The 11,235-nt window shown below is 51.4% G+C and overlaps 1 pseudogene; it reads left to right on the top strand.

The window, feature by feature from the left end:
* The first annotated feature begins 2,449 nt into the window (after window positions 1–2,449).
* On the top strand, window positions 2,450–7,473 carry LOC107307636 (annotated as a pseudogene).
* Window positions 7,474–11,235: the final 3,762 nt, after the last annotated feature.

Below are 11,235 nucleotides of genomic sequence, written 5' to 3'. Positions count from 1 at the left end.
ACAAAATCCCATATGTGCCCATAGACCTCATACGGGCTCCATAGACCCCATACAGGCCCCACAACCCCATATGGGCCCCATATACCCCATTCAGGCCCCACAACACCATATAAGAGCCATAGAACCCATACAGGCCTCACAACCCCATATGGGCCCTATAGACTCCATACAGGCATCACAACCCTATATAATCCCCATAGATTCCATAAAGGCCCCAAAACTCCATATGGGCCCCATAACCCTAATCGAGCCCCACAAAACCATATAGGCCTCATAGACCCCATATGAAAGCAACAGACCCCATATAAGCCCCATAGACCCCATACAGGCCATACAACCCGATACAGGCCCCACAATTCCATATAGGCCACATACACCCCATACAGGCCCCACAAACCCATATGCACCCCATAGACCGCATATAGGCCCCACAACACCATATGGGCCCTACAGACCCCATAAAGACCCCACAACCCCATAATGTCCCTATAGGCCCCATACAAGCCCCACAAACCCATATGGGTCCCAGAAAACCATATGGGTCCCACAAAACCATATAGGCCCCTTAGACCTCATACAAGACCCATAGACCCCATACAGACGTCACAACCCCATATGGGCCCCATAGACCCCATACAGGTCCCACAAGTCAAGATGAGCCCCATAGACCCCAAAAAGGCCGAACCACGCCATATGGGCCCCAAAAGCCAATATAGACCCCATAGACCCCATATGGGATCTAAAGACCCCATACAGGCCCAAAAACCCCATACAGGTCCCACAAACCAATATGGCCCCCATAGACGGCATACAGGCCCAACAATCCCATACATGCCCCACAACCCCATATGGGCCCCATGGACCCCATACAGGCTCCAAAACCCCATATGGGCACCATAGACCCATACAGTCCCTACAACCCCATATAGGCCCCAAAACCACATATGAGCCCCACAACCCCTTATGGGCCCCATAGACACCATACAAACCCCACAACCCTATATAGGCCCCATTGATCCCATACAGGCCCCACAAACACATACGCGCCCCATAGACCCCATACAGGCCCCACAACCCCATATGGGCCCCATAGACCCCATACAGACCCAGCAACCCCATATGGCACCATATACCCCATACAGGCCCCACAAACCCATATAGTTCCCACAACTCCATATGAGCCCCATAGGCTCCATAAATGCCACACAGCCCCATATGGGCCCCATAGACTCCATACAGGCCCCACAACCCCATATGGGCCCCAGAGACCCCATATGGGCCCCACAACCCATACAGGCCCCACAACACCATATAAGACCCATAGACCCCATACAGGCCTCACAACCCAAAATGTGCCCCATAGACCCCATACAGGCATCACAACCCTATATGTGACCCATAGATTCCATAAAGGTCCCAAAACTCCATATGGGCCCCACAAATCCATATAGGCACCATAGAGCCCATATGGGACCCATAGACCCACATAGGCCCCATAGACCCCATACAGGCCCCACAAACCCATAAGGGTCCCATAGACTCCATAGAGGCCCCACCACCCCATATAGGGCACACAACTCCATACTAGCCCCAAAACCACATATGAGTCCCTTAGACCCCATACAGGGACCCCAAACCCATACAGGCCCCATAGACCCCATATGGGCCCCATAGACCCCAGACAGACCATACAACCCAATACAGGCCCCACAAACCTATATGGGCCCCATAGACTCCATACAGGCCCAACAACCTCATATGAACCCCATGGACCCCATATTGGCCCCACAACACCATATGGGCCCTATAGACCCCATTGACCCCATTCAGGCCCCAAAACACCATACAGGGCCAACAACCCGATATGGACCCTATAGACCCCATACAGGATCCACAACCCCATACTGTCCCCACAACCCCATATGGGCCCCATAGTCCCCATACAGGCCCCACAACCCCATATGGGCCCCATAGACCCCATACATGCCCCATAGTCCCCATACAGGCTCCACAACCCCATATGGGCCCCATAGACCCCATACGGTCCCCACAACACAATACAGGCTCCACAACCCCATATGGGCCCCATAGGCCCCATACATGCCCCACAACCCCATATGGGTCCCATTGACCCCATACTGTCTTCACAACCCCATATAGGCCCCACAACGTCACATGGGCGCCATAGACCCCATACAAGCACCACAGATTCCAAACAGGCCCCACAACCCCATACAGTCCCCACAGAGAATCACAGAATGACCTGGGTTGGAAGGGACCTCAAGGATCTTGCAGTTCCAACCCCCCTGTCTAGCAGGGCCACCAAATGTGCGCAAGAACTTCTTTACGGTGATGGTGACGGAGCACTGGAACAGGCTGCACAGGGAGGTGGTGGAGTCTCCTTCTCTGGAGATATTCAAGACCAGCCTGGATGCCGAGCTGTGTGATGTGGTGTAGGGAGCCTGCTTTGGCAGGAGGGTTGGACTCGGTGATCTCGAGAGGTCCCTTCCAACCCCTACAACTCTGTGATTCTGTGATCCCATCATGAAGCCGCATTGGAAGCAGACGTTGTGGCAGGAGCAAGGGCAGTGGAAGCGCTGAAGCAGTGTTGGTTAAGCACGGCTCACTCCTCTGTCTGCAACAGATGGGCTTTCTGCGCGCTTTATTGCTGTGGCCGTAGAATTTCCCCCTTTCTTAAAATCTGATCTGCAAAGGATTTTTAACAGAAACAAATATGGAACTCTCCAAGTGGACATAGTCATTTCTTGGTAAGCTAGCACTCCTACTTACCTTCACTTGTACCACCTGACCTCGATTTTACCTTGTCGTGGATAATGACTGAGATTTCTGAGGAGGATATTAGATATTAGATGAATACAGCTCTGCATTTTTTTCTTCCTCCAAACAGCAAGGCACTGCTGTGCTCTCATTAATATCAACAGTGAGTAGATGCTGCCTCCATTTTCGTTGGAGCCTAAAATGCTTTCCATAGTTGAGTGGTTGGAAACATAGGGTTTTAACTTAAAATTGTTTGTGCAGGGTGAAGGTTGGGAACACAATTAGAATACAGTTACACAGTGCTCTATCCCCAGAACTTTCCAGCATTTTTCTTAACACAGCTTACGGTTCATTTCAAAACAAACTAACAAAGATGAACTTGGGTTAGCGTAGCCCGTTTTAAATGATCCTTCTGTGTCTTTTCCAGGCTGGTAGCAGAATGGAGACTTTCCCGAGGCGCTGAGGAACGGACACAAGCTTCATTTGAAGGCTTCAATGAAATTCTGCCCCAGCAGTATCTGCGGTCCTTTGATGCTAAGGAGCTGGAGGTAATGGATTCTTTGACTATTGCCAGATCCAGGCTGCTACAGGTAATTCATGAATTTTAGTCAGTGTCTGAAGAGCAGAGTTCATTAAGGCTGGAGGTTCTGTTTTCAGGATGTGTGAGAGAAGCCTTATGTATCAGTTAGTATTTGGTTACTGTGTTGTTCTTCACTTTCTTCTTTGCAACCAACGTAGACGTTTTGAACGTTAAGATTCTGCCAGCATAAATTTTTTGGCTAACAGTGTTTTTGTAATCCTTGACCACGTGATTTGTGTGTGTTTAAAGAGTGAGCAATTGGAAAGCAAGGGAGATAAGAACCAAATATCAGCGGATGGTCAAATTACTGAGTGGAGCAGGTTTTAGCTGCTTTTGGTCTCTGCAAATCATACTCTACAGCAGAACATTGTATTCCTAGCACAGAATGGTACGGTTAGGCAACGGCAAAGTATACATTGTTAATTTGAATGTCTGAATACAAAGATTTTCATGACTGGTTTTTCTCTTTTGTGGCCTCTCCACATTTTCTTTGTGAGCGGATGTTATTATTTGCTGTGAAAGTTTGAGAGTTTAATATTAAAAACGAGTGTAGTGTGATTGCAGGTGCTTTTAAGTACAGTAGTATTTCAGTACAATAGTCTTGCTGTAGAAGCAAAGTAGTAGGTTGTAGTTTCAATGATTCCATGTGGGTGCCCAGCCCAAAGTGGGGATTCCCTTATGAAAGGAGGGGGAGGGTGAAGGAGGCCGAGGGCCCTTTTCTCGGGGCCAGCTCTCTGTGCCCTCTTGCTGGCCGGAGAGAAGGGCTGCCCGCTGGACACAGGGAGTGCCTTGTAGCTCCCGTGCCGTGCCCTGCCCTCCAGCCCCCTCCTCATCCTATGCGGAACACCACTCCCAGCAGCACAGGTGCCATTTTGGAATCTTCCCCATGTCACAGCTGTCACCTTGGTTGCTGCGGCTCCACCCGACTCACTCACCTCTGAGAGTGCTGGGCAGGTAGCAGCCATGTCCAGCACGAAGCGAGGGCGAGAGGAATGTAGTGAGGATTTAAGTGGGAGAAGGAGCTGGGGGCCCCAGAACCGAAGAGGAGGAGGGTGCCCGCCATAACCATCAAATGGAGGAGGGGGAAAGGAGCCCGTTTCCATCATGCCTGGACCAGCCCTGTGACCACCACCCATGTGGAGCCGATGGAGGTGGATCCCCCTCCGGAGGAACCGATGGAGGTGGATCCCCCTCCAGAGGAACCGATGGAGGTGGCTGGAGAGAAGGGCTGCCCGCTGGGCACAGGGAGCACCTTGTAGCTCCCGTACCATGCCCTGCCCTCCAGCCCCCTCCTCATCCTATGTGGAACTCCAGTGCCAGCAGTGCGGCCGCCATTTTAGAACCCTCTCCATGTCACCATGGTCACCGTTGCCGCGCGCAATGCACTCGCCTCTGACAGCTGTGACATATAACAGCCATGTCGGCAGCTAAGAGGGCAAGGGTGGAAGTTTTCCCTGTTTCTGGTGGGAGGATGGAGCTGGGGGCCCTAGGAGTCAGAAGGAGGAGGGGGCCCGCCATGACCATCAGGCAGAGGAGGGGTAAGAGAGCCATATTCCATCATGCCTGGACCAGCCCCGTGACCACCACCCATGTGGAGCCTATGGAGGTGGATCCACCTCCAGATGAGCGAATGGAGGTGGATCCACCTGCAGAGGAGCCCATGGAGGTGGATCCGCCCACGGCATAGCTGGCCTGGCACCACACCACCGTGCCAGGTTCTGCGTTGGCATGGTCACAGCTCCACTGTGGCTGGTCCAGGCGCTGAGCTCCTTACCCGCTGCACAGCCCCCACCCCTGGCATTGGCTGGGTGGCATTTTTGTAACATCTGTTCCTCCTCGGGCCTCTTCTGCAGCCATGTTCTATGGGCCCCCAGTCCCAACTTTTCCCTCTTTGTCCCCGTCCCAGTTTTTCTAGTTGGTTTTAGTATTTAGTTTAGTTTTAGTGTTAGGCTTAGGTTATTGTTCATTGTTTCGAGTTAGTCATAGGTTGTTCATATTTATATTGTTCGTGTTTTAGTGTTAGGAGTAGGTATTGGTGTTTTCCTGTTAGGAGTAGATTCCTGTTCTTGCTGTAGTGTTAGGAGTAGATTGCTGTTCCCATAGTAGAGTTAGGCATAGGTTACTGTTGGTACTGTAGGGTTAGGCGTGGGTTCCTACCAGCAGCTGGCAGCAAACAGCGCTCGCTCGGTAAGCACACGTCTGCTTTCTCCCCCAGAGCCATGAGTGCGACTGCCATGAGAGCGGAGGTCTGATGCCATCTGCGAGGGATGGGATTTGCATCCGGTGGCTTTTCCGTTGCAGAATGTCCAGCAGCAGAGCGTGAGTGGCCGTGAAATGAAGCTGGGCCTCAGGAGAGCCGTCTGGAGCTGCGTCACGAACATCCTGCATGGCCAGCGCAAGGTAGGTCTGTCTTAATGTAAGCGTGCGCTGAAGCAGTGTTGGTTAAGCACGGCTCACTCCTCTGTCTGCAACAGATGGTCTTTCTGCGCGCTTTATTGCTGTGGCCGGCATTGAACAGCACAGCAACAGCGAGGCCTCGAACATGTCCACAACCAGGTACGTGAACGTGGGTATCTTTAACCATGTGAATGACATTATTGTTCATATTATTAAGGCAGTATTCACATGTGTGTGATGGAGCTCAGGGATAGGTTTATTCTTGCCTGGTAAATTTTCCCTTCTTTGACACCCACCCGTCCTCTTGCTTCTCTTCCCCTCACCTGTAAGTGCAGCCAATACTGAAGGCTGAGGGCTCTTTTCCAAGGCAGGTGCTAAAGGGCAACTGAAATGCAAGTTTGCTGTCCCTCTTTGTTCTTGGGTCGGTAGCCCAAGGTGACCAAGCTTCAGAGCACTTCTCTAAGTCAGCCTGGAAATGTTTCTAGCAGGAAGTAACTCCATCACAGTGCCTGAGAGTAATGATGCCTCTTTTTCCCCCCTCACAGCAGGCAGCCTCCTTGAGAGCAGTAGAGCAGCAGGCTGTCTGTGCTATGGCTGCTGAACTGCATTTCTGGCCACCTGAGATCCCTGAGCCCATGCTAATGAAGAACATGCTGCGCCACGGACTCTTCTATGGAGCCGTTTTGCAGCTTCTCTGTGCTGGCCATCATGCTGCCAGTTTCCAAGTCCCCAAAGGCAGTAAGTGGTGCTCTCATGGGCTGGGAGAAAGGCACGGGCAACCAGCTGGGAGGGAACCATCTGTAGCTGTTGCCAGCAGCCTGGAGGTGCCAGCTCAGTCTTATCCTGTGGCTACTGCTGCTCCCTATGAGCTGCCAGGCAGAGGGTCCACCTGCCCGTGCAGGGACCACCTTGCAGGAAAGGGCTTTAGGCTCTGGTTTGTGTGGGATTTGGGGAACAAGACAGGGGTGGAGATTCTTGTGTGCCCGACTGTCAGGAAGGTGGTTCCCAGTTCTGGCAGCCCAACATGCCCAGGAGGGTGACTTGAGCTCCCAAAGCGAGCCGTCAGCCAGTTGTTAGCTGAGAAGGTTCCCTGAGTGTTTCTGAATTGATTCTTGTAGGACTCGGAGAGTTTGGGGACTGAGACTTGGGAGAGAGTGAAGAAAGCCGAGGCAAGGCAAGCGCTGCTCAGCTGAGGAAGAAAGCCGAGAAGGAAAGCAGAAAGCAACGATGATGGCTTGAGCAAGAAGCCACAAGGGACAGCAGAACCACCTGCAGTGCTTCCTTGGAGGTGGCACCAAAGGCAGTTGACTGAACAGTCCGGTTTTCCGGCACGGCCGTGCTTTCCCTGTCGTGGACAGTGCAGAGGAGGGAAGGGAACTGGAAGGGAAGGGCTTGTGCTGCATTAGAAGCAAAGAGGGCTTTACCTGTGCAGGACTTGATGTATGGCAGGAGCTGGAGACGCTGCATTCCTTCAGGGTGTGTCTCTTGAGGGCCAGGGCCAGTGTAGGGTTAGGTTGAATTAGGGCTGGCTGGGACCAGAGAGGGAGGAGGTGAGGTAGCCCCAAGGTCAGGCTTCTCCTTGGGTCTGGCTGGAGGTTGAGAGACTGATTGCTAAGTGGAAATCCTGGGCACCGGGGTTTCATTTTGGGGTGTGGGCGGGGTAATAAATAGAAGCCAAGTCCTATTGTACGCAATAAAAGCGAACCAAACTTTCTAAACCTGGTGCTGCCTCTTTCAGTAGCTGGTCAGAACGTCCCTCGCTCGGGCTGGCAATCACAGGGCGATGAAGCGGTCGGCTTCACGTCTCTCCCTTGACATGGTGCAGGTTTTCCCCCGTTTCCTTGTTGGTCTTCCCAACCTGTGGCCTTTCAGCCAACCCGTAAGTGCTGGTGACAGGCTGTGAGCATCTCCTTGCTCTCTGAGGACTGACAGAAAGAAACCAGAGGAGGGGAAGCAGCCCAGAAGGAAGAAGGGTGTCCCTGTGCTCAGCCCCTTGAGTTGGCCTCTCTTCCCTGAGGGTTCTTTCAGCTTCTGATGCACCGTGTGCTGCTGTTTGCCCTGGGAAGCCCAGCTGCACGCGTGCAGCCGTGGCCTGACAGGCTGATCGCCTCCCCTTGAGTTCAGGTGTGGGTGGGATGGTGTGAATCGCAGCGCTGGGAGTGGGGAGGAGGGAGCTCCAGGCTGCGTGTTGGTTATAGTGTGTGCGCTGCCTTGTGTGCGGGTGAAGCACTGTGTGTGACTGATGCTGGCGTGCTGGCTGCGCGTTGCTCGGCTCGGGGCCCACAGCAGCACGGACACAACCTGCACCGCCACCTCAGGCCGGGCCTGATGGGGAGGAGCGGCGCTGTGCGGTGCCACCGGGATGCGGGGCGGGGCGGGCTCACTTGGCAGCTGCTGGGAGCCGCGGGGTGATGGGGGCGGCCGGCACCGCCCGGAGCCGTGCAGGGGAGGCCGCGGTGCTGCCCTGCCGCGCTGGGCTGTGTGCCCGCAGCACGGACCGGTGGCTCCGAGCTGTTGGGCCGCGACACGAACGTCGGGAGAAAAGGCCGCGTTTGTTCCCGGCTCCTTCAGTGCCGTGTCCTGCGGAACACGGAACGGCCTTTGAGTTGTAAATCCGCGGGAGGATGATTCCCGTTGGCATTGCTGGACAGCAGGTGGCGATACCATTATGTTCAGTGTGTGTGGCAATGAGATGTGAGCTGTATGTGGAGAACTGAAGCACTTATGAAGACACGCAGCGCTGTGGGATCGTGGCTCACACGTTCTGGATGAATCCTGTAACTGATGTGCAGCTTGTGTCTGCATTAGCTTATGGAGGGGTCTGACAGGAAGAGGTTTTGCTCTCCTTTCACAAAGCTCATCTCTTTTCCAGCTGCTGTCTGTCTCTTGTTGGGATTGAGGTTCTGTTTGGTGCTCGGGTTCGGTACGTGATGTTATTCTGGGTGATGTTTTGTTGGCCCGGTGAATGGCAGAAGCGCAGTGAGGTGTCGGGGAGGAGTTTCCTCTGTGTGCAGCTCCAGGAGACTTCCCTATACAAACAGCAGTGAGCTGCCAGGGCAGCTCCCCCTCCCCTGGCAGCTCCCCCTCCTTGGAGTCAGGTTACTGCTGGTTGGAAGGGGAGATTTAGGGTCAGTGAAGTTCCGTGTAGATTCTTCTTTGCACCCAAGCACTCGTTGAGGTGTGATTCAGAGTTTGACAACTTTGGGCTTAGATGCATCTACAGGGAAGGCAGGAAATTATTTCAGATGGAACAGCGTGTCACTATTATCCCTCAGCATTGTCACACCCTGTAGTTATCTGTTTGGGTTTTTTTTCCTCTTTCTTTATCTTCCACATGGAAGCAGTCCAGTGTTCAGAAGGAATCAAGGGCTCAAAGTGATTAAACTCAGCTTTTATCTGTATAGGATAAAAACTGCTTTGTCAAGACAAGCTCAGGTGGTGCTGTCTGATCACAGCAGCAGTCTGTGTTACTCTGAACTACTTACATTCCCAAAGCCCTGTGGAAGGTTTGCTGGCAGTTCTTAGGCTGAGCTGATGCTTTGTTTTTCACTGACATAAATCACCTCTCCCAGCTGGGGGACATGGGCAAATGCAGCCCTGTTGGCCAGGTGCCCCCAGTAGCTCTGGCCATTCCCCCAACTTCAGCTGATCCTTTTGTTCTGTGCCAGGTCTTGCAGGATCTGAAATGTGTAGCACGTCTCTGTTTACTTTTCAGGGAATCACAAACCTCCAAACTGATGCTTTCAGTCATCTTTTATATTTTGGAGGAGTTGATTTTCCAAAGTAGCGATCCCTACACCAATAATAATCCAAAGTAAAGAACGTAGATCACTTCTTCCTTTCATTTTTTATGCTTTTAATTCCTCTTAGCATCGGTTTGATAAAAGGGAGGGTAGTTTTGCATGTAGAGTGTGCATTGTTGTGTTTTGTTCATGAATTCCATTTGTGTGTATGCAGATTTTGCTGCATGCCTGTGCCGTAGCAGTCTAAGAAGTCTTTCCACTGTGAGCCAGCAATAAGGAGCTCATCTGTGGGGCTGCAGGAAGGTGGGAAGGAGGAGAGGACAAGATTGAAAGAGAGTTCCAAGTTTGCGCAAGATTGTAATCACAAATGACTGAAGATTGATCTGAAAGATAATAGAATCACAGAATGGCATGGGTTGAAGAAAGCCTAAGGATCATCATGTTCCAACCCTCTGCCACAGGCAGGACCACCAGCCTCCAGATCTGGTACTAGACCAGGTTGCCCAGGGCTCCATCCAATGTGGTTTTGAACACCTGCAGGGATGGGGTATTCACAGCCTCTCTGGGCAGCTGTTCCAGCACCTCACTGCTCTCTCTGTAAAGAACTTACCCCTGAAATCCAAAATGGATGGAAACCAACTCAAAAGACCAAGCAGAGAAAATAGTACTGAAGTACGCAGTGCTTTATGGAAAGGTGTAGGCAGTGTCTGTTTGCATCATCTTTGTGCATCTTTACTTTCAGGCACGCTGTTGTTGAAGGCAAACAGCAGCTGTGATCTTTTGATATGTGCTTTCTGTTTTTGCAGGCTGAGGTAGAAGAAACACTGAAGCGAATTCAGAGCCAGAAAGGAGTGCAAGGAATCATTGTTGTTAATTCTGAAGGTATTGTCAGTCTGTTTTCTGAGATCATGACTTACACCACTCGTGCACTTCAGGGAATAGTGGTCGCACTGTTTCCAGTTGGCGTCTCTGTTTAGCAAAGATTTTCCTGTAGTTCTGTCCAGCTTGTTAAAATTGTGTGATTGTCAGTTTAAACAAAGTGTTTTCTAGAAATAACCCCTAGAAAACATGACAGATATTCCCACACCCCCTAAGCACTTATTTTTATTTATCTTTTTATACATTTCAAATGAGTAATTGATAAAGCAAATGTAAACCACTGATGCTAGTAGAGTTAAGTTGTTATTCTCACCTTCATCTATGGTTTCAGAACTTATCCTCTCTGTCTTATTTCTGCTCGTACTCTTCTTTTAAGGTTTAAAAAGGGCACTCCTGATCCCATTCCTGTTTTAGCTCTCTAACACATACTCAGGTTCAGTGGCCACTGCAGTTGGATATGGTGATACCCAGAGGGAGTTGCTTTAAAAGCTGCGTTACTGACTCTTGCTGTCCTCATGGTGGCTTCTTGCAGGTATTCCTATCGAAAGTACTATGGACAACACCACAACCATTCAGTACGCTGGCCTAATGCACAGCTTCATCATGAAGGCGAGGAGCACCGTGCGAGACATTGATCCCCAAAATGACCTCACATTCCTGCAGATCCGCTCCAAGAAAAATGAAATCATGTTTGCTCCAGGTAAGAGGAAGTAGACTGAAAGCAGATGTCTGAGCATCCAGCAGATATTTCTCTTGTGAGGTCTGTCAAAGTCACTTGTTTTTTCTGCGGTAGAGACATTGTGAGCCTGAGAAATGAGTTCTGTGTGCTGCTTTTATTCCTGTTACCTACTCTGTTCT

This window comes from Coturnix japonica, unplaced genomic scaffold, assembly GCF_001577835.2.
Source record: "Coturnix japonica isolate 7356 unplaced genomic scaffold, Coturnix japonica 2.1 chrUnrandom732, whole genome shotgun sequence".
In the NCBI taxonomy this organism is placed as follows: Eukaryota; Metazoa; Chordata; class Aves; order Galliformes; family Phasianidae; genus Coturnix; species Coturnix japonica.
The sequence above is the reverse complement of the archived record's forward strand: the minus strand, read 5'-3'. Positions and strand labels throughout refer to the sequence as shown.